The following is a 7,655-nucleotide window of genomic DNA, read 5'->3' as shown; positions in this document are numbered from 1 at the left end:
TCACTAAATTCACTCAGAAGTTGTGCCTAAACCCAGTCTCCTACCCCTCCATTCTTGCCTTAGTTCAGTGTATTATGTGGACTCTGTATTCATCAAACTGCTCTGCCTAGTTCCAATTACAAGTCTCTTATAGGACAAGTGATAAGAAGAAAAATGAGAACATTGTCTCAGAACATTTTAAATAGTTTAAATGACTATAAATTCATTAAACTCACGTTGATTTGTGAACATATCCCAACTCTTACAAAAAGACTATGGTAGAGTTTTTATATAGTTTATAGTACAGAGTTAGACTTATTATGAAAATAACTCTATAGATGCAGATTTTTCCTCTTCTGATTGTTCTAAGCCTCGTTTTTATTTCAAAAATGCAGCAATTCACGTAAATATTTGATCATAACAGACGTTATCACCACGAGGCTCAAGAAAAGCATCATTTTTTTTTGTATTTCATACCAGGCTTACTTTCATCTCCTAAAGACAGGGCGGCAAGTGTCCACTGTGGGGGCTTTGGGAGTTCAGGACTTCTGCACTGAGCAGCCTCTGCTCTTTTTACTGCTCTTCTCAGGAAACCCAGCAGGAACCAGAGGCTTGAAAGACTTGGGCAGATGGCTGGCACATAATTAAATCATGTCACAGTATTGTATAGGCAGAACTGCAACACCATACTGTTACAAGACAACTCCAAAGGGGATGTGCTATTTTATTGCATCTCTAGCCGCATCTGAAGACCACAAACTGTAAATAAGTCTAAATTCTAGGTCACATTGATGTCTGTGGGCATGTGGATTTTTTAATCTGTCATCTAGCATCATTTCCCAAACCAACTCATGAGTCAGTTTCTGCTCTCACACTAGTTTCAAATCAAAATACTCTTCTTTCCCCCCATTTTTTTTTGTCACCATAATATAGCAGAAGTTGTTATTATTATTTTTTTTTAAATAAAGAGAATGTTAAACTGAAGCCCAGCCTGGAAGCTGGGTGCATTATCAAGAAATACGACTTGAAAAAAATGTGGAAACCCAGGCCTGCATCCAGCGCTCAGCTTTCTGACTGTGCTGCAGGCAGAGCTGCTGAGCCCAGCCTGGTCCAGGGTCAGCGCCCTGGCAGATCACAGCAGCAGATATCCCAGGATTTTGTTTCTATAAAGAATAGGCTACTGTGCTAACTTGTTATTGTAACTGAAAGGATTTTTTTTTTCTGAGCTTAGTAAACCAGGTAATTTTCCAAATGTGAAAAGGGAGGTATATTATTTATTTCAATTGTAATTTTCCATATTTTATATAACAAAATGTAAAGTTTCTTTTACAGAAAAGTGATATATTGGAATAATTTGCATGTATTCCCTAGGTGTCTGTTACCCAGTTCTGTAGCACTGCAGTTCATTAGCAGCATTTGCTAACAGATAAACTAAAGCTGTAATGTGATTCTTGTAAGTAATTGTGTATGTGTATATTTGTAAGTGAATAAACCATCTTGTAAGGTATCTGTTAATTGATTTGCTTCCCTTAGTACCATTTTAATTAAGACTTGGAACAGAAGTGAGCATGTGGTCAGGGAGGGAAGCTGTTACCTTGACTTATTTGTGTGAACAAATGCTTCTCTCACACCATTTCAGTACACTACAGGAAATAAAGATAAAAATAAATAAAAATATGGTAAGTTACAAGCAGTAGAGGGGCAAGACCTAGGGAATTAAGGATAATAATATTGATCAGACAAATGCAGTAGGCTGGAAAAGAGCTGATGAGTTCGCCAAACCTTTTTCTGTGTGCCATGGGTGTGGGAACAGCATGAGCAGACGTGAGAGGCAGAGCAGGGGGCCTGGAGCATCTGCACGGCTCTTTCTGCAGCCACGGAGAGGATCTGGCACCGTTGGCAATTGCCAGTGCCTGCGAGGGGCTGGCAGCGCCTACTGCCCCACAGAGCCTGACCCACGTGTGCCCAGCTGTAGCTGCCAGGCTGGCTCTGCACGGAGCTCAGCCCTTCTGCCACGGCACAGCCGGGCTGCGCTGCCAGCCCCCCCAACTCGCCCTAGCAGCACCGCTTGCAGCAGCAGGAGCGCTTGGCTTGGGGCCAAGCCCCACAGCACCAGTTTGGATACAACTGGCAATGGAAAACTGGATAAAAGGGAGGCATTTTGGAGGCATTCAGTCAAAAGACAAAGGATGTTGTTGGAGGGCTCCGCTAATTCCTGAGGGAGGTTGCAGCCTGGGTACTGTGCAGCGAGTGCCTGGGACAGCACCCACCTGCCTGTCCAACGTGGGCTCCCTCCACCCAGCTTCCCGCAGCACGGGGCACCCTCAGCAAACCATGGATCACTGTTGGAACCACCCAGCTTTGCTCAGTTCATGCTCACATGGGGATAAATCGGGTAAAATCCCAACTGACCACCGTGGGTCTGCACGTGCAGGAAAGCAGGGTGTAGGGGAAAAAAGTGCATCTTGCAAATCAGACCTCACTGATCTACATCTGCTCAGAGAGGTGCGAGTGACACGAGAGTGTGGTTTGGCTCTGCACAAACAGGATGGCAAATTTCACAACTGTCAAAACAAACATGCTCAGCCTGAATCCTTCTTTGCTTCTCATCCCTAAGTGAAGAGTCAGACACTTTAATCAAGAGCATTATTTTTCATTTTCTTACAACTACACTTAGTCACATGCAAGAGAAAAAGACCATAAAATGCCTTAACACATCAACCAAAGACGAGAAAGCAAAAGCAAAGGAGGACACACCTCCGATAAACTGGAAGCAAAGGGCTTTTTATACTCATCTACAAAAAGAAACGTAAATGGAGTCTGAAATAAGCTAAGGACAAATAAGTATAACGCCGTATGATGGCGTAGCACCTGGCTGAAGAAACCGTGTTCCTGCAAATGCAACACCTGCTGATACGCACCCCGAAGACCCTGCTGGCCTCCCGCAGGCTTCTGTGGCACCCAGCAGGCTGCCAGAGCTCGCCGGCGCTGCGTCCCTGCACGTCCCTACCAGCAGGGCACGACAGCAATCCACCCTGCTGCCCCTGCGTGAGGGCAAGTCACGCACTTCTGAGGGGGAGGAAAGGCCCGTCCACAATTATAGAGTGCCAAAGGCCATGCAGGAAATCGTAGGATCATTATGGTTGGAAAAGACCTTCAAGAGCATCAAGTCCAACCAGAAACCCATCCCGACCATGCCTGCTAAATCATGTCCTGAAGTGCCTCATCCACACGTTTCCCGAACACGGCCAGGGACGGTGACTCCATCACTTCTCTGGGCAGCCTGTTCCAATGCTTCATCACTCTTTCTGTGGAGAAAATTTTCCTAACATTAAGCCTAAAACTTTGACAGAGCAGAGAATATAGACAGTGTTTTCCAATTCCAGCATGGATAGCAATTATTATTACTAATCATTCTTCTTTAACATTCCCTTCCCTCCAGATTGCTGCTTTCTTATATGACTAGGTGTTATGTATTTTACCCTATTGAATATATGTGCTCTTTATTATTGTATCTAAGGTTTTAAACCCAGAATGAACCCTGTACTTTTGCTCACAGCTAGAACAAACAGGAGTCCCAGCAAAGCCCAGATATTTCTCTGGGGTTGATCATTCTGCGGAATAATAACGCTCCCAAACACTGCACAGGCAAGTGGGCACCATGCACAGATCCTGTCCTCTGTGCATTAAATTCAATTCAATTAAACCATACCTTCCCTCCTACAGGCCACGCAGCCCTCACAGGAGGCTGGCGATGCTTCCTTTGCATCCCCCACACACCACCTGAGTGTCCTGATGCAGGAAATCCAGGGCCTTTGATTTACCCATTCGATTCACCTCTTTGCTATCAGGAATCTTCCCGAGTCAATAGGCAATTAAAATAATTATCTTTAACCATATTTTTCAATTACTCCACAAAACAGAGAGAAGACTCACAGGACTGGGAGCAGATGCGAACATATTCTGCTGCGATAAAACTGGATCAGATGTGCCAGGGAATATAAAACACTGAGCGTTCACCTCATTTGGGAGTAACTCCGGTATTTTTTAAGCTGCTCAATTTTTAAACTTATTAGAGTATTGCAAGAGAAACAATGAAAAGCTATGGAGAAGGTACACAGGTTCATATGGGGACACCCTCCTTGAAATAGATGTAAAACACAAAATCGCTGCTCCAAGGACAGGCTGCTGCCTGTTCACCGATAAATTAGTGTGTTTAATTCATATTGATCACTTACCAGGCTTTAGAAGCAAGATGATGAAAACAGGTAACATGCACAGAATTCACACATTAAGACAAAAAAAGTAATTGGGCTCTGTGCTTGTCAGGATCAGACAGAAAGATGGTCAGCTCAGCTACAACCTTTGGGCATCTAAATGAGGAAAAAAACATTTTGCACTAAAGACTCTCCCTCCCGTTTACAAGCCCAGCTCAGGTTCTCCACAGGGAAGGAGTGAGAGTCTCCAGAAGACCCTTAGCCACGCTCTGTTGCGGAGATTAGACAGCTTCCCAATCAGATCCAGGCAGGGCCACAGCTGATTTTAATTTTTCCATTGAGTTTAACTGAAAAATAAGTTCAAGCCATGGCAGCACCTTCCACGAGAACCATAAATGCCTTCCCGTGACTAAGGAAAAAATGAAAAATTAATTTCATGTCCTTGATGACTCAGTAACTGAGACACAGTCACTGGCCTAGAGGCACGTGGCCTTTGCAGGCATCCTTGCCGGGAAGGGGATGCTCTTGCTCTGAAACGGATAGAGGCTCAGGGAATAGCCTAGGAAATAGGGGAACGAGCTCATGCTGGGCTGCTGCTTCTGCTGGATGTTCCATCCACAGCAGGATCCCAGGAATCACACATAGCTCAGGGTGAGCCCAGGAACAGTACCTGGCCTCAGAGCAAACACCAGCTGCTAGATCTCTGCTCCCTGGCCTTCCTACTGACTTATTTATTATCTCCTCCTGTATAATTTGTCATAATCTCTGACTCGTCAGGCCAATTAATCATGCTTGGGAAAAAATGAGTTTTCTCACAAGGAGATGATCTGTCTCTGACAAACAAGGGATAATTCAATTATCCTCCTTTTCTAAACATTTATTAACTGGTTTTGGAAAATTAGTCTATTTTGTAATTTAGCTATAATTTAGGAAGATTTAATAGGTCATTAAGCACACCAAATTCTGTGTTAATATAATATTATGCCTGTGATCTTAATAGCCCCAGAGTCAAGAACAGTATACATAATTGGCCTGATTCCCACATGGAAGCAGCTGACAGGAAGTACACAGGACTCTAGAGAAAATTTCCTTAAAATACCCTATTTCTTGAGTTAAGTACATGCTTAAACTCAAGTGCAATAGTGGGATATGTTCCCTGACTTGGGTAAGAATTTAAAGAATTTGGTCAGAAATAGAAATTTCTTTTTCTGCAGAACTTTTACCTCCCATACAGTTGCATTGCTAAGATGGGTTTTACCTCTTCTCATAGTTCTCAGGCTTCCTATTTGCCATAATAATTCTGTAATTCTCAAGGAAAATCCTAGTACTTAATGATAATACCTAATTTTGACCTATCAGCTAAGAATCTCTTCTCTGTTTCATTCTGGAGGAAAACCTAAAAGAGGATTATGCCTTTTAGTCCTTTAGGACAGTGCCAATTGACACTAATGTAATAGCATTAATGAAATCAATGCGACTTTACACTGAGGGTAAAAATTAGCCTCTTTCATGCTGAGGAAAATTAAGAGCAAATTAAGTCAACTGAGTTGTGTGGATTTTAAATGGTATAAGAAGAGAAGCAGACCCTGTTTTAAAACAATATTAATTATTGTACTATAGCAGGGTAATATAGACACTTCATCTACACTGAAAGTGAAGGGTAGACTTGAGCAGAATGAACCTTATGACTTGGTGAGCTTTCCACACATGTTGCTGGCAGTAGCTCCACTGTAGTTTGGGTTCAGAGCATCTTTGTTCTTTGGAAGAGCTGAACTCAGGATATTTCCTGGTACACCAGGCACTAATCTGCCTATGGAAGATCCTTCCACACTTTGAAAATGAAGGCATGGAGCCACCATAAAGTGCTGGGACCTCCTCCCACCAACTTTCAGATAGACGGGCCAGTTTCAGCCAGGATTTGACTGAAGGGCAGAAGCCTTCAAGACAGTTATGATCCACTATGTTTTATGCAGACAGGCAGCTAGGGAAAGACCATATTAGTGCCATCGCTGGTTGAAAGAAGGTTGTGAGCATCACCATATTAGAAAACAGAGAATCCAAGTGGGAGATCCTAAAGAACTTGTTGGAAACACTTCAGTCAGGTGTTGACCCCTATTAGACACCAGAGAGCCCACCTTTCAGCTAGAACACCCTGTCTCATGGATCCTAGTGTCCAAGACAGACATAAAATTCCAACCAAGGCTTTTTCCCAAGGCTGGGGCAGTCTCCTGACTGCTCTCATTTAAAGACCTAGCTGTGGTCATACTTAGCTAAAAAGTCCATCAAGCCCATGATACAAATTGGTTGGGACCAACAGTTCTGCAGCTCCCAGGACATATTTGTTTACATGCAGAGCACACATCTCCTAGCATATGTAGCAGTAAAGCAGCCACAAATTAGACAGGCCAGTACAGCCCACCAGTTTGGGGCAGCCAATACATGCCAATCCTCTGGTAAATTACATTTAAGAAAAATGAAAGATTTTTATCACATGCAGCTGCCTTTCTGACCCCCTCTAGCTGGAATAACTGTATCCATCTACTCTTGGGCTGACCAAGAAAAGCCTTGAAGAAGTAAGATCTGATTTTCTACCTAGGTTGAAAACATTGATCGAGGAAACTCACACCTCTGGTGAAAAGCCAAATGTAGTAACCACACTGCCATCACATCCTCATTTAGGTGGAAAAAAGTTTCCTTAATTTTATTTCTTGGTTCAGATACTCCAAGAGTCATTAGATGTCATGCTGTTCACTAGTTTAAGCCATAAATTTCTATTTGAAATAAATTGCATAAAACAGAAACTTTTTCAGGCATTATTTCAAACAGCAACAGAAGGGATGATTCTGCAGACAGCTATACCAGCAAAGACTAGAGCGACCTGGTGGAATTACTGCAGGAAAACTCAGTGCAGATAAAAAGGCAATATAGCCTATTTATTTTTTAATTTAAACTATTCCAATATTTAACTAGAAACTCAAATTCAATAATTATTACCACTAAGGGATCTATTAGGCAAGGAGTGCCCTGGAGAAAGCCCAGCCGACCTCAGCGGGAATTCTGCCCAAATAAACTTCCCTTTGAAGAAAGCAGGACTACTCATACGCCTGCACTCACGAGCCAAGGCACATCTCTAAGATCTCGTTCATTCATACCCCAGGGTGTCATTAGCTACAGAAGCGAAGCTTTAAAAACTACTGGGACTGATTCCTTCTGTCCCTTCACTGCCGGTACAGTGTCCATTAACACTCTGCAGGCATCTGGCTGGATATGGGTAAACTCTCTGTTTCTTTCTCCTCTTCTAACCCAATGTAGGGCATAGGAAAGGGGAATGGAAAGGTAAATGTGCTGGGCAAAACGGACTGCTCACAGCGTGTGTGGGGCTGTGCCTTGAAAACGTTCTGGTACGAGGCGTCCGGAACAAAACGTTCACTTGGACAGGGGCTCCATGCAGAGCAAAGC

This window comes from Nothoprocta perdicaria, unplaced genomic scaffold, assembly GCF_003342845.1.
Source record: "Nothoprocta perdicaria isolate Ctin4 unplaced genomic scaffold, notPer1 scaffold_110, whole genome shotgun sequence".
Taxonomy (NCBI): domain Eukaryota; kingdom Metazoa; phylum Chordata; class Aves; order Tinamiformes; family Tinamidae; genus Nothoprocta; species Nothoprocta perdicaria.
This window is presented reverse-complemented; position numbering follows the sequence as displayed.